A 25,851-nucleotide genomic window follows, 5' to 3' on the forward strand; every position below is an offset into this window, starting at 1 on the left:
AAGTCTCCACTGGATCATCAAACCATGAGGTTATCTCAGAGGCGACTTCAATAACTTTATCAAATCCTGTGTCCTGGTTCTCTCTCACGTAATCCCCTGTACTTTTCAACATGGCTACGGCAAAATCTAACCGTGTCAGTACTTTGCATTAATTTGCTAACTTTATTAATTTGACCTAAAATGTCATACCAGAAAATAATGCTGACAAGAAATGGAAATGATTGAACCTCATTCTGGAAACTCTGGGTCTCGGAGAATGTCTATCCATCAATATTAGGCACACCCCGAACTGGTGGCCGGTTTTGCTACTGGTGGCCGGTTTTGCTACTGGTGGCCGGTTTTGCTACTGGTGGCCGGTTTTGCAGAAGTGCTGCAATGTTGGCTTCTTGTTACAAATGCGGCAGCGGTGCTTGTGCTTGACACTAGCAACCAGGTCCTAAGCTTTTGCCATATACCCCCCCCAACTGCCCGGGTTCGATCGCTCAAACTGCCAGGTCTGGTTTTGGTGCCCAGCTCAACCTTGGTACTCGCACAAGAGGTAAGTATGACCCATCTTTTTGTTGATGTTGCAAACATGTGGTATATTCTCTGTAAATGCCCAAAGCAAGACCGTGCTGTAGTTGATGACTGCACTGCCTCACACAAGACTAGATAAAGAGAATGACAAGCACAAGGAATTAATTTCTTTGTGGATCTTATCTAGTACTTTCTGTACAGCGGAATATCTCCCTTCATATTGGCCCCGTTTGTCATAACCTTAACCATGGCAGCAGTCTTTAAGAGGTATTCCTAACTCTTTCAGTATAAGTAGTACTTCACTAATGGCTTCATCACTTGTGTCCTCTACAGGTATGACATCCATGAAGTGTTCTTCTGCTAATGGGATCATTGAGGCTATAATAACTATGAATCCTCCGTCATTTGCTCTTGACGCAGCAAGGCTGCTGTCAGGCACCCCTAAATTTAAATCTGTAAAGCATGTAATAAGGAGCTACCACTGGCTCACAGTAAGAAACCGGATTACATTCAAAGTCCTGTGCCTTACCTTTAAAGCCCTGCAAGGTCTGGGCCCGGTGTTTCTCAGACAGAAGCTTACCTTATATCAACCCAAGAGATCACTTAGATCCGAACATCTGCACCAACTAACAGTGGCATGGACAAGGACGGTCACTTGGGGAGATAGATGTTTTACAAACACAGCGGCCAAACTCTGGAACACTCTGCCGATGATGATATGGTCGACATAGTCACTGTGGCAATTCAGAAAGTTCTTGAAGACCTGGTTGTTCGACCAATGATTTCCTCCTCACCACGCTACTTTTAAACCTGACAATGTTTTTACTGGGACTATTAAATGAGTCATAGCGCCAAGACACCTACGGGTATACGCTGCGCTCTATAAATCGTAAAAATAAATAAATAAATAAATGACATGTCCGGTGTGCAGTCCATTATGAATGAACAATACCTGGAAGACCTGATAATATCTAGCAATCTTTCTGGATGTTTTGTGATACAAGTTGAGTGATTACATTCGGAATGGTGTTCCATAGGCAATGGCCTGCTATTTCCCTTTTCTCAACTCTTCTAATGTGTTCTGCCATGAATTCGTCATATTTAGCAAGCAGTTCTACTTGACCCAGAAAATTGCTATTTTGAATGTTTCTAAGTTTCTCATTGGTTCCCCTCAAAGCTAAGTTTCGTTCTGCTACAAATTGTACTATTGACACATGACAGTGCGAAACATAACTCCAGTATCGGATGGCCGACTTAAGTAAGGCCTGCTGTGCCTGGCATATCCTGGAAAAGTTTAAATTCTGCTTGGTGCTTCATACCATGATTGCATGTGCCGCGTATGATCATCGGACTTCATGTAAATGCAAGTATCCTCCAGCATGTGTTCAGTCACTGAATCCTGTAGTAGCAAGTTTGCCTGACCCTTTACTAAACAATTTGCAGCAGAAACAATATAGTGCATCAGCTGTGTTTGGAGTATATTAGCCACTGTCTCTCAATCCTTTCATTATTTGTAAGAGTTTTATAGAAACACGTGTGAAACATCGGTCATAAGATTTGGGATAGGTTCTCTTGTCTCTCTCTCTGTCTGAATGGCCTGATTTAAAATCAGCTTGTCCGTACTATGCTGACTCAATCTTTTTGGCCATATATGTGGATCCAGCTGCATAGATTTATCAGAAGTCAAAATAGTTCTTGTATTCTCAGTTTTATCTTCTGTGGCAGACTTGGAACTAATCTTCTCCTGAACATCATCTTCCATACATCAAGTGGCAGTTTCCTCCTGACTCTGTTTCCATTGCCCTGTCCGAATCTGACGTCTTATTTTCTATATCTAGAGGTTTTTCATGTATCGTTCAATTGCTCCGCTTTGCTTTTCTGCTGCAGCTTCTCCAGCGTTCTTGGCTATCCTTTTTGCTGCACCAGACAGATAATTGTATGGTTTTCTTGAGGTCATGATGCATCGGTTATCTTACAAGTGTAGATCTTTCACCACATTCGACTGCTTGAGCTCCTAAGCTAAGGCGGAAAACAGCTGACCACTGGCAGCCTGTGCTTTACAATGGGCGACACCCCAGGCTACAAGTTAAAACAATAAGATCTGCGTCATAACAGACGCATGTTAAAACAAGTTGCTTGTGGCGGGGCGCCATACGCAATGTACCGAGCACACAACTTATTTTTTTTCCGCGTTTGAAAACTCTCACATGCCTATGTAGGGGAGGCTGCCGCCCTTCCTGTGGTACAGAGAGGATTACGACAATGCCGTTACACGCAACGCATGTTCGGCCGGTAATCCACGGAGGCACTGTGCCCTTACCTGCTACTGTTGTGCGATCTCTGAGCTAGCAGTGGCATAGAAGTGTTTACAGAAACCATGAAAAGCCTCCCGCTTTCTGCGGGACATGTCAGGTTACAGGGCTTCTGAAGTGCACACACTCCCTTCCGCCTCCTTCCACCAGTGTTCTTTTGTTGCCTTTATTGCTGACTGCGCCCGCTTCCGCCGAGAGCACCTGCGCTGAGGGGCAGGCTCTCTGATTTCATTTACATTTTCTGAGGCATTTTCGGGCCCCCTAATGTAGTAGTCCAGACTCACGGTCAGCATGAACCCTGCCTTCAACCACAGCCCTGGTCACAAGGACAGCACCCAAGACACAGGACAGCATAGTTTTCAGCCCGGACACAGTGTTCACAAACCTACTGTCACTGCCCAGTGACACAGGACAGCATAGAACGGTGCAGGAACGCGCCAGAAGAACAAGAACACTGCCTCACCAGCGCAGGAACGCGCCAAAACCCTCAGGAGCACACCAAGAGATAGCGCAGGAACGCGCCAAAATTTCAGGAATACGCAAGGAGACAGCGCCGGGACGCGCCAGAAGCAAAGCATTGCGCAGGACAGCGCAAGGGGTGAAGGAACCCCACGCCGGCACGCCAGGACAGTGCAGCACCAGCACCGCGTCGACAACGTGCCAAGAGCGCCAAGAATCAAGAGCGCCCGAGTGACGCTGCCCAGCGACACGCCAACGCCACGGAACAGCATTGCGCAGAACGCGCAAGGAGTGAAGGAACTCCACACCTCAGAACCAAACAGCATTGCGCAGGACCGCGCAAGGAGTGAAGGAACTCCACGCCACCACGACCGAATAACGCAGGGATCGCGTCCTCGGAAACCTGTCAGTACGTCACAGCGAAGATGACTCGCCAGAAAGTCACCGCCAGATGCGGACCAGTCAGTTGGTCGCCGGAAAGAAAAGGAGAAGATGACCAGTCAGTTGGTCACCCGGGAAGAAAAGGAGAAGATGACCAGTCAGAAGATCACGACTGCGAAGAGATGCCAGAAGATCAAAGGCATAGTAACTGAATAGATCAAGAAGAGGTCCATGGACGGGACCCAGAAGAGGTCTGATGACATCGACCCGAAGTGAAGAAGGAGCGACAGGAAGAAAGGTGCGATGCCTGGTTTGGCCATCGGAAGAAGAGAAGGCGTGTCCTAAGGGTAGGACGCAACCAGGGAGATTCGTGTGGAGTGCACGCCACACGGAGACGGCCTGGGTGGTTGAAGAAAAGAAATGGGACCGACCACGTCATGAAAGGAATGGAGGAGAAGAAGGGTAGTGAGTGCCACGGTGCCACTAGAAGATCACAAGAAGAGAAGAGATGTGACCAGCCAACTCACACAAACATCAGGAGAAGATGGCGACATGCACCAGAACACCGGAGTGCAGTGGAGAACAAAGCCTGGCATGAACACCGGCGGCACAAGTCAAAGATATCCACCTACAAGCCATCCATCAATGTGGCAATCGCAGAAGAGGGCAAGTTTGGACTGTTTGACAACAATCTACCTTTGGGGTTGAGCGGAAGATTGGATGGCGAGAGTGCTCACACATCCGGCTGAGGAACCGACCACTCCACACCAACCCGTGGCAGCCCAAGAAGCAAAGGCCTCAAGGGACTCTGGTGGCAGCAAGTCCTGCAAGAGAGACAGATCCAAGACGGTGCGTCTGCAAGAGCCACTGAGAAGGAAGCTTCGCGTGCAAGAAAAGAGTCAACAGCGTAACCTTCAGGTTGAACTAGGACACAACGGTGAAGATCGTGGAGTGCCCCGCTCACGGCCCGAAGGCTATGGTGGAGCAACATGACCGACAACACCAGTCCAGTGGAAGCCTGGCAAAGAGGTCCTCCCGGACATCTTGTGAGAGAGGAATACCAGCGAAGAGGGGCATCCTAGTGAGAGGGATGTATGCACCTACTCCTTTCATCTGCCCAGAAACACTTTGAAGCCTGCCCAGAGACATCACCAGGACCAGGACTGAAGAGGAGAACCGAGAAGAAAACAATACTCGGATCATGTCACCCTTCTATCTAACTACCAACTGTCACCAGTGGTGCCAAGCAAAGGCAAGACCATGAACAACGTCCAGGCGGCGCAGACAGAAGATGGGACCCGCCAAACAACGGCAAACCATGCCACAGTGACTCATGAGTCCTGGATGCAGCAACTACACAATCTGCGACCTGCAATCCACCAAAGAGACTCACTTCAAAGTATGGAGTCCAGTGTTATTTTGTATGTACATTTTCTTTCCCACAGGTGGAACTTTATCGTGGGGTTTGCGAACTGTACTTTTTCTCCCACAGGTTGGACTCTCATTTGTTTTCATTTTCCAAGAAGTTTGGGAGGGATGTAGTAATCCAGACTCACGGTCAGCAGTCTAGTGCTCTGTAAGCCAGCACACTGAACACCCACCCACCACTGATGTCACTGGTCAGGTGACACAGCTTTAATAAAAGGGGCCGAGCGCACGTGCTCTGGGCCAGTTGCACTATGTAGCTGTTGGTGTCTGCGTCAGTCATTCTTTAGCATGAGGGCCCAGGGCCCCCAACATTACATTGGCGACGAGGCGGTAACGAAATACCACGCGTGCCGCAGCTGAAAATCCCCGGAAAGAAGAAGGGAAGTGCCCATGTGCAGGGCACCCCTCTGGGGAAGCAGCACCGGCCGCTGAGAGGCCCGAGGGGCGTGTGCCGTGCCCCGGGCCTAGGCATCCAGCAGAGGTGACCGGGAGTCCACCCCGCACCTCATGCCCAGCGTGAGCCTCCCGGCGTGAGGAGAGAGTGGAGCGAACCGACCGGAGCCCACCCGCGTCGGCCGCGACTGCGCCCCCTGCCTGGGGTAAAGAGAAAGAGCCGTACAGAGCCCACCGACATCGGCCGCCACCACTCGGTGAAACCTCCGCGGAGCCCACCCGCGTGGAGGAGGAAGGCCCGTCGGCCAGAGGTGAGCCCGAACGCTGAAGTGATCCCCCTCATGATTGAACAGTTGCGGAGCCCACCCGCATGACCAGCGCGCCTCGCCGGGCGTAATTGCAGCCACCTTAACTTTAAAATAAAGCAGCGCCGGCGGAGCCCACCCGCGGCCTGCCTGCAGTGTTCCCCGCTGCGCAGCGTGTGATAAATGCGGCGACGGGGTGAAGGAAAACGCCTGCAGCGTGTGGAGTGCTGCGAGGCTCTGTAGGCCGACAGCGGAGCCTACCCGCATGACCCTGGTGCCCGACAGTGTACTTTAAATACAGCAGCACCAGCGGAGCCCACCCGCGGCCTGCCGGACGCGTCATCTCTCCCCCGACCTGCGCAGCGTGCAAGCAGAGGAGATGCGGTGGGCGGGGAGAGTTAAAGTAATTAAGCGGAGCCAACTGCGAGACACTGCTTGTCAGCGGAGCCCACCCGCTGCAATGAGGGATGCTGCCCAAGTGAAGCGGGGAGAGTAGCGGAAAATCACACAATCAGCACCAAATGATAAGCCCCGCAGCGTGTGCCAAGCTGCCGGGCGTAGATGCACCAAACAGGAGCCCGGTGTCGGTGCTTCAATCTTTCCCCGCACCCGTGCCCCTACAGAGAAACAGTCTCTGGCAGCAGAGCTAGCCCTCCTCCGCCCCGCGCAGCATGAGAAATGTAAAGCTGCTGCAGGCGGAAAGCTCGAGGAGAGTAACAGACGGGGAATATCACAGTACGACTAGCGCTGCCCCCAAATGAATCAGAGTTGAGCCAGCCCTCAGAAATGAATAAATAAAGACCTCTCCACTTGCCTGCCTCCTTGCTCTGGAGCCTGCTCCTCGCCTCCCGGCCGGGACGAGCAAGACAACCATCGGAGAGCTGCCTGGCCAGCCGAGCCCTCTACTGGCCAAACTGCATCACTGCACCCATTAAGCAAATACACTGACTGAACCCAGTGATTTCCCCAGCATGAACCCTGCCTTCAACCACAGCCCTGGTCACAAGGACAACACCCAAGACACAGGACAGCATAGTTTTCAGCCCGGACACAGTGTTCACAAACCTACTGTCACTGCCCAGTGACACAGGACAGCATAGAACGGCGCAGGAACGCGCCAGAAGAACAAGAACACTGCCTCACCAGCGCAGGAACGCGCCAAAACCCTCAGGAGCACACCAAGAGATAGCGCAGGAACGCGCCAAAATTTCAGGAATACGCAAGGAGACAGCGCCGGGACGCGCCAGAAGCAAAGCATTGCGCAGGACAGCGCAAGGGGTGAAGGAACCCCACGCCGGCACGCCAGGACAGTGCAGCACCAGCACCGCGTCGACAACGTGCCAAGAGCGCCAAGAATCAAGAGCGCCCGAGTGACGCTGCCCAGCGACACGCCAACGCCACGGAACAGCATTGCGCAGAACGCGCAAGGAGTGAAGGAACTCCACACCTCAGAACCAAACAGCATTGCGCAGGACCGCGCAAGGAGTGAAGGAACTCCACGCCACCACGACCGAATAACGCAGGGATCGCGTCCTCGGAAACCTGTCAGTACGTCACAGCGAAGATGACTCGCCAGAAAGTCACCGCCAGATGCGGACCAGTCAGTTGGTCGCCGGAAAGAAAAGGAGAAGATGACCAGTCAGTTGGTCACCCGGGAAGAAAAGGAGAAGATGACCAGTCAGAAGATCACGACTGCGAAGAGATGCCAGAAGATCAAAGGCATAGTAACTGAATAGATCAAGAAGAGGTCCATGGACGGGACCCAGAAGAGGTCTGATGACATCGACCCGAAGTGAAGAAGGAGCGACAGGAAGAAAGGTGCGATGCCTGGTTTGGCCATCGGAAGAAGAGAAGGCGTGTCCTAAGGGTAGGACGCAACCAGGGAGATTCGTGTGGAGTGCACGCCACACGGAGACGGCCTGGGTGGTTGAAGAAAAGAAATGGGACCGACCACGTCATGAAAGGAATGGAGGAGAAGAAGGGTAGTGAGTGCCACGGTGCCACTAGAAGATCACAAGAAGAGAAGAGATGTGACCAGCCAACTCACACAAACATCAGGAGAAGATGGCGACATGCACCAGAACACCGGAGTGCAGTGGAGAACAAAGCCTGGCATGAACACCGGCGGCACAAGTCAAAGATATCCACCTACAAGCCATCCATCAATGTGGCAATCGCAGAAGAGGGCAAGTTTGGACTGTTTGACAACAATCTACCTTTGGGGTTGAGCGGAAGATTGGATGGCGAGAGTGCTCACACATCCGGCTGAGGAACCGACCACTCCACACCAACCCGTGGCAGCCCAAGAAGCAAAGGCCTCAAGGGACTCTGGTGGCAGCAAGTCCTGCAAGAGAGACAGATCCAAGACGGTGCGTCTGCAAGAGCCACTGAGAAGGAAGCTTCGCGTGCAAGAAAAGAGTCAACAGCGTAACCTTCAGGTTGAACTAGGACACAACGGTGAAGATCGTGGAGTGCCCCGCTCACGGCCCGAAGGCTATGGTGGAGCAACATGACCGACAACACCAGTCCAGTGGAAGCCTGGCAAAGAGGTCCTCCCGGACATCTTGTGAGAGAGGAATACCGGCGAAGAGGGGCATCCTAGTGAGAGGGATGTATGCACCTACTCCTTTCATCTGCCCAGAAACACTTTGAAGCCTGCCCAGAGACATCACCAGGACCAGGACTGAAGAGGAGAACCGAGAAGAAAACAATACTCGGATCATGTCACCCTTCTATCTAACTACCAACTGTCACCAGTGGTGCCAAGCAAAGGCAAGACCATGAACAACGTCCAGGCGGCGCAGACAGAAGATGGGACCCGCCAAACAACGGCAAACCATGCCACAGTGACTCATGAGTCCTGGATGCAGCAACTACACAATCTGCGACCTGCAATCCACCAAAGAGACTCACTTCAAAGTATGGAGTCCAGTGTTATTTTGTATGTACATTTTCTTTCCCACAGGTGGAACTTTATCGTGGGGTTTGCGAACTGTACTTTTTCTCCCACAGGTTGGACTCTCATTTGTTTTCATTTTCCCCGAAGTTTGGGAGGGATGTAGTAATCCAGACTCACGGTCAGCAGTCTAGTGCTCTGTAAGCCAGCACACTGAACACCCACCCACCACTAATGTCACTGGTCAGGTGACACAGCTTTAATAAAAGGGGCCGAGCGCACGTGCTCTGGGCCAGTTGCACTATGTAGCTGTTGGTGTCTGCGTCAGTCATTCTTTAGCATGAGGGCCCAGGGCCCCCAACATTACACCTAAGTTGTGGGTACCGTGCAACTACTGCACCATTCGAACACCCCTAAGGCCATCACTGGTTCACCTCCCCTACTTGAGTGAGTCACAATATTGCTTTCGATCGAGGTACTTGACACTAAGTCTTAAACACTCTCAGGCTGAAGATTGAGTCCTGGGGACTTTTTATTCACCCCATTCACCCTGCCTGTCTGAATTATTGTATTACACCACGTACGTTCTCTGTCTGAACTTCTGTAATTTTAAGAATTTTGATTGTGGTCATTTTGGAACTCAGACTGATGTTGAACTTCCGTCCACTGTCTTTCTCAAATAACGAGGGGCAATGAGCAGCATAGCTAAAAGATCGACCAAATGAAGTGTTTTTTAACATGCACACTCACATAAATGTTGTTAGCACACGCTGAACCGCTTCTTCTCACGAGTGTTGCCATCTTGTATCTGTTTCTCATACTACTTTCAAGCTCTTTGCTCCTTATTTTCTTAAGGCTGCTTGTAGTTTCCATTAGTTGACGCTGGGATAATTGAGTTTCGCTGTTGGAGCAACTACCATTTTCTTGGACTTTTTAATCTTTTTGTTTTTCTTATTCAAGATCAATGTAGTATCACTTTACGGACTGTACTTTCAGCTGCTGGCTATCCTATTGTTTGCTCAGTTATGCGCCAACTTTTCCCGCTTTTGTAAAATTTGTGTTTGGCAATTGTTTGGGTAAGTTGGAAGTAGAGGTGATTAGCCGCCACGTTTCCAGGGAGAGCCGAGCTGGTGCAGCAAGTAGGGTCCAATGTACAACAAGCATTTGCAATGCAATAGGTCTCGCATTATTTAAGTTTGAGCTATTAGCATTGTAAATGGCAATTGTTTTTTGCTTTATGCTATAGTTTTTTTTTTACATAAAAAGCTTCATATAAAATATGTTTTATTAAAGTTATTTATGCAGTATCTAAATTTTGTTTGCATAAAACAGTATAATAATATCTTAGTAAAAAAGTCAAATATTTTAATGGAAATTCACCAAATGTTCATTTATGTGTTGGTTTTGAAAATAGCTAAATTAATAGCTTTGTCATTTACAATGCCAATAGTTATAACTTTCGCAAATGTGACACCTATAGCATTTGTAATGCAACATTTGTATTTACGTGACTTAGATGTATTGATATTACAAATAACAATGGCTTTTAATGTTTTTTAATACTTAATAAAAGTGATTGTAATTTATAATGGCAATAGCTTAAACTTTTGTAAATAACTTTTGTGAAGATTATGTTCAGTGTATTTTATTGTAACAAAATCCAAGAACAGAAGTGAAATATTAACATCTTTTTGTGACATTTGTAATAAAGCTTGAAACATTGAGAGAACATATTTGTGCTGTGGTGGTGCTGAGTGATGCTGTGGTGGTGCTGAATGGGGCTGTGGTGATGCTGAGTGATGCAGTGGTGATGCTGAGTGACGCAGTGGTGGTGCTGAGTGGTGCTATGGTGGTGCTGTGGTGGTGCTGAGTGATGTTGTGGTGGTGCTGAGTGGTGCTGTGGTGGTTCTGAGTGATGCTGTGGTGGTTCTGACTGATAATGTGGTGGTGCTGAGTGACTGCACTCACTGTCACTCTGCACTCACTGTCACTCTGCACGCACTCTGCACTCACTGTCACTCTGCACTCACTGTCACTCTGCACTCACTGTCACTCTGCACTCACTGTCACTCTGCACTCACTGTCACTCTGCACTCACTGTCACTCTGCACTCACTGTCACTCTGCACTCACTGTCACTCTGCACTCACTGCCACTGCACTCACTCTGCACTCACTGTCACTCTGCACTCACTGTCACTCTGCACTCACTGTCACTCTGCACTCACTGTCACTCTGCACTCACTGTCACTCTGCACTCACTCTGCACTCACTGTCACTCTGCACTCACTCTGCACTCACTGTCACTCTGCACTCACTCTGCACTCACTGTCACTCTGCACTCACTGTCACTCTGCACTCACTGTCACTCTGCACTCACTCTGCACTCACTGTTTCTGCATGCACTCTGCACTCACTGTCACTCTGCACTCACTGTCACTCTGCACTCACTGTCACTCTGCACGCACTCTGCACTCACTGTCACTCTGCACGCACTCTGCACTCACTGTCACTCTGCACGCACTCTGCACTCACTGTCACTCTGCACTCACTGTCACTCTGCACGCACTCTGCACTCACTGTCACTCTGCACTCACTGTCACTCTGCACTCACTGTCACTCTGCACTCACTGTCACTCTGCACTCACTGTCACTCTGCACTCACTGTCACTCTGCACTCACTGTCACTCTGCACTCACTGTCACTCTGCACTCACTCTGCACTCACTGTTTCTGCACGCACTCTGCACTCACTGTTTCTGCACGCACTCTGCACTCACTGTCACTCTGCACTCACTGTCACTCTGCACTCACTCTGCACTCACTGTTTCTGCACGCACTCTGCACTCACTGTCACTCTGCACTCACTGTCACTCTGCACTCACTGTCACTCTGCACTCACTGTCACTCTGCACTCACTGTCACTTCGCACTCACTGTCACTTCGCACTCACTGTCACTCCGCACTCACTGTCACTCCGCACTCACTGTCACTCCGCACTCACTGTCACTCCGCACTCACTGTCACTCCGCACTCACTGTCACTCCGCACTCACTGTCACTTCGCACTCACTGTCACTCCGCACTCACTGTCACTCCGCACTCACTGTCACTCCGCACTCACTGTCACTCCGCACTCACTGTCACTCCGCACTCACTCTGCACTCACTGTTTCTGCACGCACTCTGCACTCACTGTCACTCTGCACTCACTGTCACTCTGCACTCACTGTCACTCTGCACGCACTCTGCACTCACTGTCACTCTGCACTCACTGTCACTCTGCACTCACTGTCACTCTGCACTCACTGTCACTCTGCACTCACTGTCACTCTGCACTCACTGTCACTCTGCACTCACTGTCACTCTGCACTCACTGTCACTCTGCACTCACTGTCACTCTGCACTCACTGTCACTCTGCACTCACTGTCACTCTGCACTCACTGTCACTCTGCACTCACTGTCACTCTGCACTCACTGTCACTCTGCACTCACTGTCACTCTGCACTCACTGTCACTCTGCACTCACTCTGCACTCACTGTCACTCTGCACTCACTGTCACTCTGCACTCACTGTCACTCTGCACTCACAGTCACTCTGCACTCACTGTCACTCTGCACTCACTGTCACTCTGCACTCACTGTCACTCTGCACTCACTGTCACTCTGCACTCACTGTCACTCTGCACTCACTGTCACTCTGCACTCACTGTTTCTGCACGCACTCTGCACAACATCTAATTATTTTAGTTCCTAAAATTATCTTGCAGAGTAACCTAAATTGAGGACTGTCAGGAAACGCAAAAAGAGTCTGCAGAAAGAAAACCGTATCCATTACACCAAACATTACCAAAGGTTTGCAACTTTTTCGCTGAGGGGGAATACTAAGGAAATACCAATTTTAGGCCTGAATGTGCTGTTTGTCACGTAGTAATATGTTCCCAATATGTGCTGCTCAACCATGACAGCCAAAACTACTTCTACCATGTCATTTCCGAGGGGAGCCAAATGTGCATCTGTACGCTGTTTGGATCTGGGGGGGAACATCATGCCCGCATTCTGAGTCTTTAACGAGCTCCGTGGAGCCCACCTTTTTACACTAAAAATAATGCAGGTGATACAGGTGCAAAACGGAGGTTGGGCAGAAGATCGGCATGTCATTTAATTAATAATTGATGATAATCAAATGCCATGCCGATCTTCTGCCCAACCTCCGTTTAACACCTGTATCACCTGCGTTAGTTTTAGTGTAAGAAGGTGGGTCCACGGAGCTCGTTAAAGAAATCAGACATAAAAAGACAAGGCAAAGCCTTCTCTCTGGCTGCTTTAACAAGCTCCGTGGAGCCCGCTTTTTTACAGTCTGGCTTCTTGGCTTGTGTATCACTGCCGTACTCCTGTTCTACTGAACAGGAATCCCTCCCATGCCAGTTCCTTACCTTACTTGCGAAGAGGATCCCACGGTGGGCAGCAATAACGTGCCTCAAACGGTCAGAGGCGAGCTGCATATGCCAGTAATGGCGACGACTCGTACGTACGTGCGCTCTTGGGCCAAATAATTTTCCCGGATTATGCAGGCAGCAAGTTTTTTGCGCTGCAGCTGCAATAAGGTCAATTTTCCCAACGTGAGCGCGGCGCCCCTGGCTGCTCATGACGGCGCACCGGGGCGCCGCGGCGCACAGTTTGGGAACCACTGTTCTAAGCATTTTTTATGCAGCGTCGTTTTGCGCCGGCCTGCGACCAGGAAGTCAGGCAGGCCGGGCGGGACAACCGGAAGTAGGAGGGCGGGAGCCTACCCCGCCTCCCACGGAAGAGCCGCGATTGTTTGGCGCACCGGAGCAGGCAGGAGCCTACCCTGCGCCCCGGTGCCGAAGAAGGGAAGAAGAGTCTTGCTGCCGGTGGGAGCCGCTGCACTGAGGATGCCGGTGAGTGGGGCGTCGCCTTGTTGGGGGGGGGCATCTGTGCGCGCGCGCGGCGGCGGACTGTGTATGTGTGTGAGCGTGCATGTGTGTGTGTATGTGTATGTGTCCTGGAGTCTGTGTGTATGCGTGTGTGTGACGGGGGGGGGGGTTGCCTGTCTGGGTGCCTGCGTGTCTGTGTAAGTGTAAATGCGTGTGCGTGTGTGTGGAGCCGAGAGGAGAGGGGCTGGTGTGTGTGGAGGGGTCTCTGTGTATGCGTGTAGGTGACGGGGGTGTGCCTGTGTATGCGTGTGTATGTGCGCATGCGTGAGTGCTGTGTATGCGTGTGGCTGTGATGTGCGCATGCGTGAATGTTGACGCGCGTGCACGCAGCTCAATCCAGCCAGGATAAGCTCGTCACAGTTTCTTGTCCCTCATTCCCCCGTGCCAGACAGCTTTAAGTCTCCAGCCTGGACGCATCCTTCGGATGCGATGTCCAGGCGAGACCTAAAAAGGGTTTTCCCCATTCTATGTTTATGGAGTAATGAGTTGTTGATACATAGGGGCCTTAGTCTCGCTTGGCTCTAAGAGCCAGTGCACGAGCCAAGCCTTGGAAAAGTTTGTAATGTAAATCGTGCAACGGACGTGATGTAAAGATGTGATATAGTCTCTTCAAAAATGTATTTCTTTACATGTGGAACTATTTCAACTTAGTATGTCCAAATAACTTCAGTGCATTTAGAGGAATTTATTAGAATATAGTTATTTTTTTTAGCAGGAACTCTGACTCATTGATTGCCCCACATTTTCCTAAAGACAATGCCAAAGTGAACAAAGTCAGTTGCCACCTGCTTGTATGTAGCTAGGCTATTATTGGGTATGGAGCATCATTAAAGTCCATAAAATAAAACGAGTGATTTTGTACAGCTCGCGTTCTGAACATATGTATTACAAGGTGCTCTCATACATGACGATGAAGAAAAAGGAGGCACAAGTAAATAAAATAGTTACCTAGGATCACACAATCTCTGGCCAAGCAGGAAAGCAAGAATTGTTCTCTTTTTTTTTTTTTTTTTTTACTTTATGCAATTCTGGCACTAGAATGTTATACGTTTCCTGTTTTTACATCTCTTCCCTGTTTTATATCAAACATTGATACTTTTTCTTAATATTCTAAGCGTTTATTTTGTGTCTAGTAAATGTAAGTACCTTCAGAATAGCTTATTTCTTTTGCATTTTGGCAATATTTACATGTGTCCAGTACCTAGTTATCTTTGTGTTATTTATCGTTGTCCTCCAGCTTATTCGAATTGCAGATCTTTACTTATCCTACCTCTCTTCTTGCATCTCTAATCTCATGTGTGCTCTAGCTGTACTGATCTCATTAAATGGTTTCATTGGTTGTGCAGCAGGTATAACTTCCATGCTAAGACCTGACATTAGCCCCTTGTATTTCCTCTTTTGTCACTGCATCTATCTAGCTTGAGAGTGCAGCTGTCTCCTGACCTATTATTAGCAGGTATCTCCCTCCTGGGATGCTTATGATGCTACCCACTCTCCCTGCGCTGTTCCTTTCCACTCCTACCAGCTTGTCTGCAAAAGCTTTGCAACAGGCATATTTTTGCTGGGATGTGGCTTATGAGCAGAACTAAATGTTTGTTTTTGCTGATTTCCTGCACTTCACATATTGCAAGAAGGGTCAAGCTTCGACACACAGACTGTTATGACACTAGGAAAATGCCATCTGAGGCAGAAGGTTTACCTTGTGCTGGAGGCCCATAAATCTACTCTCTAGGCTACTGCAGAAAATCAAATCAAACTACTGAATCCTGTGGAAAGCAACTTGAGCCTTGGCAAGTATTTCCCTTGATAGTCTGACTCTTCTTACACTTTTTGTTTTATTCTATTAATATTTTCCTTATTTAAAAATATTTGAAAAATAAACAATGCCATTTAAAAAAACACTGAAACCATTCAATCTAGTTTTCGAATGCTATAAGATTTATTTGCTTTTCCACCACTATTTTTTTTAATTCTTTTTTCCTTTTTTTGCTTTAAAGATTACTTTACGAAGTTTGACAAAGCCAAAAACTAAGCACCTGCATTAGACAGAGGAGACCTATTGCCCTGAAGCTTGTTTAAACAAAATCTTTCTCCCTCCTCCACCCCCAACCCCCCCCCATAGGTCAGGCTTTAATGCGGTAACCCATGTGCAGTCGTTCACAAATGCACTTTGCTTGCATTGGCACATTGAAGAAAGACTTGTTGGCTTTGCTGATGCTTGTTTCTCATGCTCTATAGTCGACTATATGGACGAAATGTGTGGTCGTCGTACTGTCTACAAAGTGCTAATCTCGGTCTTTATGCAATTCTTGAACTAGTGCGTGGTTTAGTCTTGATCATACACTTTTTTGTTTATGAAAGAGTTGTTTGCATAAAGAATATTGGTGTACAATTTGAATAGTCATTGGGTCTATCTCGGTCATACTTTGCTTCCGTTTAATGTCCGTCATTAAAACAGCCTGCTCATGTGGAATCCCATGTGTTACTGGATTGGCTAAGTAGTTCCACTAAAATTCCAAAGATCTAATCGGGACGTTTTTAGAAGAAAAATAATCCCACCGCCGTCTAATTCCACCTACTGCAACCTGTAGTATTTTCTTCTAGTGTGTGACACTGTTAGTTGATTACCCAAATAAATGCAAGGTTTTTTTGGGTTGGGGTGGTGGTGAGTTGGTGTTGGACTCTAATTCTCATCAACACGTCCTAGAATTGGACTTGCATGAAGTTACGCCACATTTCCATTTGCACTCTGCAGCCTTCTTTAGTAAGGAATTGTACTACAGGTGAGTAGTAAATAGATTGTTACTACAAGTTGAGTGCAAACCTTTGAGCCCCAGAGAGGAGCGCCCATACCCGGCTCTTCCTCGCAGCCCCATATGCTGTGTGGTTTGCGGCGGCGTACTTCCTTTGCTTTTGTTGGAGTGTGCACCATGGCCTGAGCTTGTCCCGTCTTTAACACCTCATGATGGTGTTGGGCAAGGACTTTTGCCCCATTTCTGTTGCAGCACACTCTCCTCTCGCTCAAAGGCCTGAAAAGATGGCTGTGACTCTTAAAAGCAGAGCATGAGCAGCATATCGTCTTGCAATGTACATATTGACCAGTGTTTGCCTGTATATTCTTCATTCCTGCTCATGCCTACTCAATGATGTGTGTGTGTGTGTGTGTGTATATGAATATAATATTTTGTTTTTTCCCCATAAATTTTACAGATCATAATGGCAAACTCCAATTAGGATGGTAAATAATAATTACAAATAAATGAAATGTTAGTATTGTGAAAATGCTTTTTGGCTAGCGGAGCGACTCCGCTGCAAATGGTGCTGGGCTCACCAAAAAGTAAAAATAAAATAATATATATTAAAATAACCATGAGGGTTAAGGGAGCACTGGGAGAGTGGGTGTGGAAAGGAGTGGGAAGGGGGCAATGGAGCAATGGATGTGCCGGAATGCTCTCTTCAGAATGGGTAGTGGCCAGGTAGCAAATGGCAGGCGAGACCAAATGGCTTTACCAATGCTTCCTTATTACCGCTTGTGCATTTTATAAACTTAACTGCATTTGTCTGTGGAGGAAAACGATTGGCGGTAAATGTAATTATTTATGTACTTCCTTTTTTTTTTTTTTCGGTTTTCCTGGAACCACTAGTTGCTGGCTATTTATTTATTTTTAAGCCACCAGTCCATTATTGATGCCATCAAAGCCCAGGTGTTTATGGCAAAGTGGCACCATGAGGGGCTCTTCACAATTGGGGTCAAATGTCAAATATTCCTCATAGCCTATCTTCTGGCTCATATCTTCCCTTTCAAACCTTTCCACTTTTTTCTGCAAGCTCACTTGATCTCTCTACACCCCTTGTGCCAAGTAATGCAATTTGTTGGAGACTTGTCAGAATGATGAATGGGGCTTAAGTGTGATGACATTCTTGAGCTGGTTCCAAGTGTTTGGGGGTCTCCATTGTGTGTATTTTGCCACACTGAGTCCATCGCGTCTGACGATCACGTGAAAATGAACTTAAAAGTGATGACGCTGGTCAGTTTAATGCAAAGTGTTTGGTTCCTTGCCCAGTCTTGCCTATATTTTACATCACTTTGTAGAATTCTTGACGCTTTTTTATTTGGATTGGTTTCCCTTTAGACTATTCCTGGGGATGTGAACGTTCATACCACAAGCTTGGCAAAATACCTGTTGTCATTTGCAGTTCTCTCCTGTACTTCCTCAAGGTGTGATATATATATATATATATATATATATATATATATATATATATATATATATATATATATATATATATATATTAGAGTTAAATGTCCAAGATCCCGAGAGGGAGACCATATCTGGAGTGAGCAATGTGATTTTTCTTTTTTTGCTTTTGATGTTACATTTCGTGAAGCATCTTAAGTTCACCATAACATGTGTAGACTTTATCTGTATGTTGTGAGCTATTTGTCACTGTTCTGAAATGTAACTTTTACTCTAATTAAAGCCAATAGTGGAAAATGTAGGCATTTTTTCCCCTGTCCAAATTACCTGTTGCAGAGAATTTTCTCACACTCATATTAGATCATGCGTCTCACAAGCGTGGTTGCACTTTTACACGTTCAACTAATCCTTCCATATAATATTTTGGTTGATGCAGTTCCGTGGACTGGCACCTCCCCAGGAAAATAACAACAAAAGTGTGGTTTCCCACCTTTTCAGGCAGACTGTTGGAATTCCACCATTTTAGAGATGATTGGGGTTCAGGTCATCTTGAGGGTAACGCCTGAGAGATGCATGTGAAACAAAAAAACAAAAAAATGAGACCAGAGAAAGTAGTGTATATATAACAAAACTGGAACAAAGTTGTAAACGAGAGACTAAAACGACACTGTTGGAAATTATGATAAAGTTATTCCATTTATGACTTAAGTAGATCATCTTCCTTTTGATGGTGCTGCGCAAGGCGTCGGCACAGTATCGGCAACTGCTATGGATTGGCTCTGCCAGAAGGGCGGGGTCCCAGTGTGTTCTAGAAATGAAGGGCAGCACTGTGACACCTACACAAATTCCAGGACCACACAGAGATGGGATCAATGAGGGAGCATGATGCTCATTGCTAAGGGGAGTCTGGAGGAGAGATGAGGGTGTGAATACTGAAACATCCAATAGAACCCACAGTTCAGCTTCATTTCTGACTGTCCATGCACATTGCTCACAGCATCGCTTGAGAGGCACTTACTGTTTTTATTTATTTAAATAAAGTAATAAACCCAACAAAACCACGTATTCCAAACCTTTGAAACACCCCCATTTTAGAAGCAAAACACCTAGTGTCCCTTTTTAGTTTGCACATAATTGTCTGCAGATTCACACTTCAAAATCTTTGACTGCCTATCGAGTTTGGAAACGTGCTATGTGTTGAATTAAAATGGCAGTAAGTTGAAACATTGATCTGGTTCTGTTTATAAATTACATTCATGTTTGATGGCCAATTTCTTAAGGCATCAGAGCAGTCGGGGTTTACTGGGCTTTAATTGCATCGCTTGGGGGTCATTCACCACTAGTGTTCTAGGGATCACAGTACTCCTGGGCCCCTAATTGGATAGCCAAGTACTCCTCTTCAGCACTCTCCTCTCTCAGGGTAGCTGGACAGTCTAGGGCTTACCCAGGAAGCAGAGGTGGGCTTGACACACTGAACGCAACTTTTACAGTAATACCCGCCAATAGGATTGATGTCCAATCAGTGCTTTACTTTATAACTGGAAAGTACAGTAATACACACAGGGGCCATATTACACAAAGTGCCCTTGGGGAGCATCAGGCATGTACACCCGTTTTATGCGCCTGCAAGGCACTTTGGTATTACAGAAGGGACCGCGGATGCTTGTGTGGCCCCTTCTGTGAAATACTGATTGCCGTACTTAATTTGTAAAAGAAAAATGTGCCAGGGCTTTCATCAGAAGGCCACTAGAGGGTGCACCACACAATGCCCCTGCCATTCTGCCAATGCAATGATGGTGTCCTACCGTCAACTCTTGAGCAAGGACTATTCTTCGTGGGTTCTTTATTGATTAATACAGCAATTACTTTCAATCTGCCAGGGCCTAGGTACAGAGGGCAGTAGGCACTCTGTAAAAGGACGCACTTTGTGTGCCTCCTCTACCTTCGAGCTGAGCGCTAGGGTCAGGAGTTGGCCTAACGGCTAGGGTGTTCGACCTCAAATATGGGGAACCGCGGTTTGAGCCTCCACAATGACGCTCAACATCCTGTGATTCTGGGCAAATCACTTAATCTCCCCGTGCCTAACCAATAATGAATGTGTCCTTATGTAATGCAACTGGTGCTATGTAAAGAGCTCTAATACCTGATTCGGGTCAAGTTCGCACTATATTAAACTCTGTAAAATAAATTAAAAATAGGTAAACAGGAAGACCCTCTGTGGACCTGCTCCTCTGTGAGGTAAAAATTTAAAAAAATAGCTACAGCAATTTCCAGTGACGTGCCAGGAGCTCCACATGAGGCAAGGAAGCATCGCTATCCACACCCATGTAGAGGACGTTTCATCCTAACACGGTGTTCACTTTGTATCATGTATAATGGGCCACCGGCCTCCCCCAATCTCCTATATTTCTACAAGAAACATAGGAATGTACTATCAAAACAGCTAGTCTAAATGGTTTGGAAAATATTTGTAGACCATGGTATTTGTTTCACTTTTTTATTGTTTCCCCCCCCAAGTATGCATACATGTTGTTGTTGTCTGTGATATGTCTGAATCTTGAATGAATGGTTGAATGCTTGGTTAATACCCTCATGTCCCACGTGCTTTTGTAAATACTTTGTGCACCAAGAATCAAAAGTTGAGATAAATGTTGCAAATACTTTGAATAAAATACTATTAAATAGTAATCCCCATTTCTGATTCATTGTTCAGGTTTCTGGTGGATATTAGGTTTTTGAAATCATGCATATCAGTACTGGCACCTCCTGTTTTGTTGGTTAGCATTCACGCACGGCATGAGTAGTTGTTGGGAACAGAAAAATGGAGGAGCAGATTGAGGAAATCATTCCTGTTCGGCCCCCCATCCTCGCACTAATCTAACTTTAGGCAAGTGGGCTCCAGCGTCTCCGTTGCAGTAGTCTAACTTTGATTAAAGAACAGTGGTCACCTCATTGCTGCGTGATGCCCCGATGCAGGCCTTTTGTGCCTCATTGCGGGCTGCCTATCGTTAGTGTTCTATAGCCTCTTGGGCACCATTGTACATTGCCTATTTCACTTTTGTGCGCCATTGCAGGTTGACTTTTGATAGTGTTAATGGCCTCCTATGCACACCTTTTGGATGTTTCCTTTTGGTACCCTTCTGTGACCTCTTGTGCCCCAAGGCTTTTGCCTTTTCACAACCTCCTTATGGCTGTAATACATCCTTGCAACATCCCTTTTGAGGGTCGTTCGCCTGGGCCGTTGAAAGAAAGGGAAGCATATCCAGCTACCTTGTGGTAGTTTTTAGGTTTTGCCTGGCGAAAGCTGCGCTTTCTGCGCAGCTTTTTCGCGCAGGCGAAAACCTGATGAGAACAGTAGTGTGCTTTAGCTCGGCCCTCGTCATTGATTGGCTGGCTCCGTAAACGGAGCCTTGCCATTGGACGAGGGGCCTGTCCGTCAATGCCGGACCAGACACGGGGGCGTTCCCGACATTCTTTGGCTTTTGCCGACGTCACGGGACGCCGGGAACGCCCCCGTGTCTGGTCCGGCATTGCCGGCACTACTGCGTCTCTTCTCCCCCGTTTCCCGCCCCGTGACTGGCCGGCCGGCCAATCCTAGCGCGGCCGGCCGGAAGTGCCCGCCCCCCGCAGCCCGGGGGAAGAAGGAAGACGGCAAGCAGTATGGCGGCGCCCGCGGGGCTCCCGTGGCCTGGAGGGAACCGCCGCTGTCGACGTTGCCGGTCTCCCATGCCGAAGAGGGAGACCGGAGAAGTGCCGCCGTCGCAAGGTGCAGGTGAGTCGATTTGTTTTTGTTTTTTTTTCCCCTCCTCTCTTCCCCTGCCTTCCTGCCCCAACCTCTCTCCCCCTGTCTCCTACCTTCACTCGTCATGTCCTCCCCGCCTTCCTCGTCTCCGGCCGGGCTCCCGGCTGCTGCTCTGGAGGCCTGAGAGGTGGAGCCCTGTCCGGGGAGTTCCCTGCACCGAGCCGTGTCGACTACATTCCCACCCTATCTTGTGGGCTGGGTTTTAAGTCCCGGTATACCAACACGCTGACCCTTTCCAGGCGGCCTTTTGGATCAGCCAGACTAACCGAGGGGCCAGACCGGCACAGTATGGGGCCACTTGGCCACTAAGAAATCGGGTCAGCGATTAGGATGTGCAGAAGTATACAAAAGAATGGCCAGGCAGCTCTGCCACTTTAAGGGTAGCACGGGTAGTCATTGCTGCATATACTGAGTAGTTGCAAAGAGGTCGCCTGTTGCGGTATCAGAGCTCTCAAGTTTCCTAGGTGCACGCAAGCATGCCGCCGTCGCAAGGTGCAGGTGAGTCGATTTGTTTTTGTTTTTTTTTCCCCTCCTCTCTTCCCCTGCCTTCCTGCCCCAACCTCTCTCCCCCTGTCTCCTACCTTCACTCGTCATGTCCTCCCCGCCTTCCTCGTCTCCGGCCGGGCTCCCGGCTGCTGCTCTGGAGGCCTGAGAGGTGGAGCCCTGTCCGGGGAGTTCCCTGCACCGAGCCGTGTCGACTACATTCCCACCCTATCTTGTGGGCTGGGTTTTAAGTCCCGGTATACCAACACGCTGACCCTTTCCAGGCGGCCTTTTGGATCAGCCAGACTAACCGAGGGGCCAGACCGGCACAGTATGGGGCCACTTGGCCACTAAGAAATCGGGTCAGCGATTAGGATGTGCAGAAGTATACAAAAGAATGGCCAGGCAGCTCTGCCACTTTAAGGGTAGCACGGGTAGTCATTGCTGCATATACTGAGTAGTTGCAAAGAGGTCGCCTGTTGCGGTATCAGAGCTCTCAAGTTTCCTAGGTGCACGCAAGCATGTGTGTGTGTTTTAATTAAGTCCAGAATTTTTCTTGGAATTCTGAGATTTGTAGTCCTACTTTCATAACGGGATCCGGGGAACTAGAAATTCCAGAATGCAAAGGAAATAAACGTGAGTTGGAACGCACATAGATATGAAACTAGGAAACTGATGATATCGTAAGACAAACTTGACCAACAGCCCTTTGCACGTTGGCATTTTTAGGCCCATACTTAATACTGACAAACTGCAACCTTCTTAGAAGGTAGCACTGGCCTAAAAGAGGACATATCAATTTGGGCCACTGGCAAAACTTGCAGACGATTTTAGCAACACAAGTAATTAAAGATATCAAGCTACTGACCTTAGGTCTGCCTTTTGCTAGTTTCAAGAGGTTGTGGTATCCTTTGTAGTAACACTACTCATACTTCGCGCACACAAAATAATTTTGTTTACATATTTTGCTTTGCATATCTGTTGTGCAGGCACAGTAGGTATCTGTATCGAAAAAACGGGCGTCATTTGTCAGACAGTGTCCAAAAAAAAAAATATTTTTCAGCTTAAAGGATTATAAACGTCGAGGACTCGAAGCTCAGCATGGCTGTTCTTCACAGTCAGAAGTGTGGCGCTTAACACAAATCCAGTTATCCTTCAGGTGCCGCGGGTTCCTGCCGCAAATTGCAGGTTATTAAGATATTAGCTCTGGGGGCCACACAACTGCTCCAGTGTGTGTGTGTGTGTGTGACTGCTCCAAGTTGTGTGTGTGTGTGTGTGTGTGTGTATGTGTATGTGACTGCTCCAGTGTGTGTGTATGTGACTGCTCCAGAGTGTGTATGTGACTGCTCCAGAGTGTGTATGTGACTGCTCCAGTGTGTGTGTGTGTATGTGACTGCTCCAGAGTGTGTGTGTGTACGTGACTGCTCCAGAGTGTGTGTGGGTGTGACTGCTCAAGTGTGTGTGTGTGTGTGTGTGTGTGTGTGTGACTGCTCTTGAGTGTGTGTATGTGACTGCTCCAGAGTGTGTGTATGTGACTGCTCCAGAGTGTGTGCCTCCGTGTGCCCCTGTTGCCTGCTTGTGCCTCCGTGTGCCCCTGTTGCCTGCTTGTGCCTCCGTGTGCCCCGTTGCCTGCTTGTGCCTCCGTGTGCCCCTGTTGCCTGCTTGTGCCTCAGTGTGCTCCTGTTGCCTGCTTGTGCCTCCGTGTGCCCCTGTTGCCTGCTAGTGCCTCCGTGTGCCCCTGTTGCCTGCTAGTGCCTCCGTGTGCCCCTGTTGCCTGCTTGTGTCTCCGTGTGCCCCTGTTGCCTGCTTGTGCTGTGTGGGTGTGTGTGGAGGGCTCTGTGTGGCTGTGTGTGTAGGAAGCTTTGTGTGGCTGTGTGTGTGGGGGGCTCTGTGTGGCTGTGTGTGTGGGGGGCTCTGTGTGGCTGTGTGTGTGGGGGGCTCTGTGTGGGTGTGTGTGTGGGGGGGCTCTGTGTGTGTTTGTGTGTCATTTGCGAGAGATAAAGCTAGTGGCATTGTAAATGACAATGCCATTTATTTATGTTAAAAAAAACATAAATAAAAATAATGTCAAGAGCAATGCCAATGGCTCTAACTTTAACAAAGGCAAAACCATTGCATTGTAAATGCTTGTTGTGCCTTGAAATCACCTGTATAGAAATGCATTGTAATTTGATACAAACTCAACTCGAAATAGGTCAGATAAGGACATCCAGTCTCCCCGTTTCCTATCCATTCTTTGCTCGGAGACCCTACGTGGACCTTTTGTGATTAAAATAATTCGTAGATGGTAATGGCTGTGTCTCAGGATGATGAAACTGATTTTTTTGCCAGTAAATAACTCTGAGGCTCCACAGATGTTCAAAACTTGCTGGATGGACTAGACTGCAGAGTTGCATTCTGTAGGCCTTTTCTTTAGCCAATCCAGCATATTGTACAGATGTTGATTATGCATTATGGGCCGAGCTCTGCCACAAACCACACAGATGTTTCGGCTGGTGTGCTAGATACAAGTTAATATCAATTTCTACCTATCGTTTTATAGTAGGGGTAATGCTGCACTTAAGAGAAGAGACTGGGTGGTCCTGAATCAGCCAGGAATACACACTAGGTCCAGCGGGGTGGGGCAGGAGCGAGGATTAAACCACTTCTGCACAGGCCAGAAAACCTTGCAATCTAAACTCTTGGTCATGGCTTGTTTGTATTTTAAGTTTTCTGTCGAATTTCCAGGCCTGATTCACGCCCGCGCTGTTCATCTTGCTCAGTCTTTTTGCGTTCCATAGTGCTTTCTGGTTGCTTAATGTTTTCTAAGCACTACATCGACACACACACTGATGGGCTAGAGTGCTGGTGTGGTCTGGTGAAGAGACTGCTCTTCCAAAGACTTTAGGAGTTTTTTTTAAACAGGTGGTGGTCCCTCTCCTCAAGACTCCTATAGATGAGGCTTGTGCAAGTGTTTGGATAGTACTTAGAACACCTTAAGCAGTCCGGCCTAAAACGACAATAAGCAGTTAAGAATGTGTTTTTGATTTAAATTGTTTAATTGTACATCTCGGATAGGCGTCTTGCTCTTGTTCAGCTTTCGAAGAGGGGATTCCCCAGATCTGCTCTAATACTTTCGATTGCTTTTGATTGATGACGCTGTGCTCTGAGCAGGTGTCTAACACATGTGGCTATTAATGTCCTTTACAGTCTGTGTGGTGTGACCCGAGGCCTGGCCTCCGGCGGTGCCATCCTTAGTGTGCATGAAGTCCAGGTCGCGTCTGCCTCTTCCTACGTAGGTCTGAAGACCCCGGAAGTGGCAGCGTTCGCAGCCTCCTGGTTTCCATGCAGTCCCTATGCGTAGCTTAATATGGCCCTTGTGTTAAACAGGAAGTCCCTGTTACAACTGGTAGTATTCTTAAGACCCAGATCGTTCGGCTGAAACGTCTTCAATCTACGACTATCATAAACCTTGAAGCAGCGCCCTCGTTTGTGAACAAAAGAGCGACCTTTCCCCAAGCCTAAAGGTGCCCTGTTTTCTGTCTCAAAGAGCGCCCCCTCCTTGATTCAAACCGGTCCTCCCCTGCCCGCTCCCCTCAGCTTTCATTGCACTAGTGTTCATCCGCCATGATTTCTTAAGTAAACCCATCTGGCTGTTGCAGTTGTAGCTGGCTCAGGCCACTGCGCCCTAAACGCCTCTCTCACGCGAATAGACTTCTTCTCGGGTCCATCTCGAGGGAAGAG

At 48.2% G+C, this 25,851-nt stretch overlaps 1 protein-coding gene across 2 annotated transcripts in view; it reads left to right on the plus strand.

Moving 5' to 3' along the window:
* The window catches only part of ITGA5 (integrin subunit alpha 5), a 377,970-nt gene that overhangs the window by 27,722 nt on the left and 324,397 nt on the right, over positions 1 to 25,851 (plus strand). The gene's annotated exons all lie outside the window — the stretch shown is intronic.

This window comes from Lissotriton vulgaris, chromosome 1_1, assembly GCF_964263255.1.
Source record: "Lissotriton vulgaris chromosome 1_1, aLisVul1.2, whole genome shotgun sequence".
NCBI classification, from domain to species: Eukaryota; Metazoa; Chordata; class Amphibia; order Caudata; family Salamandridae; genus Lissotriton; species Lissotriton vulgaris.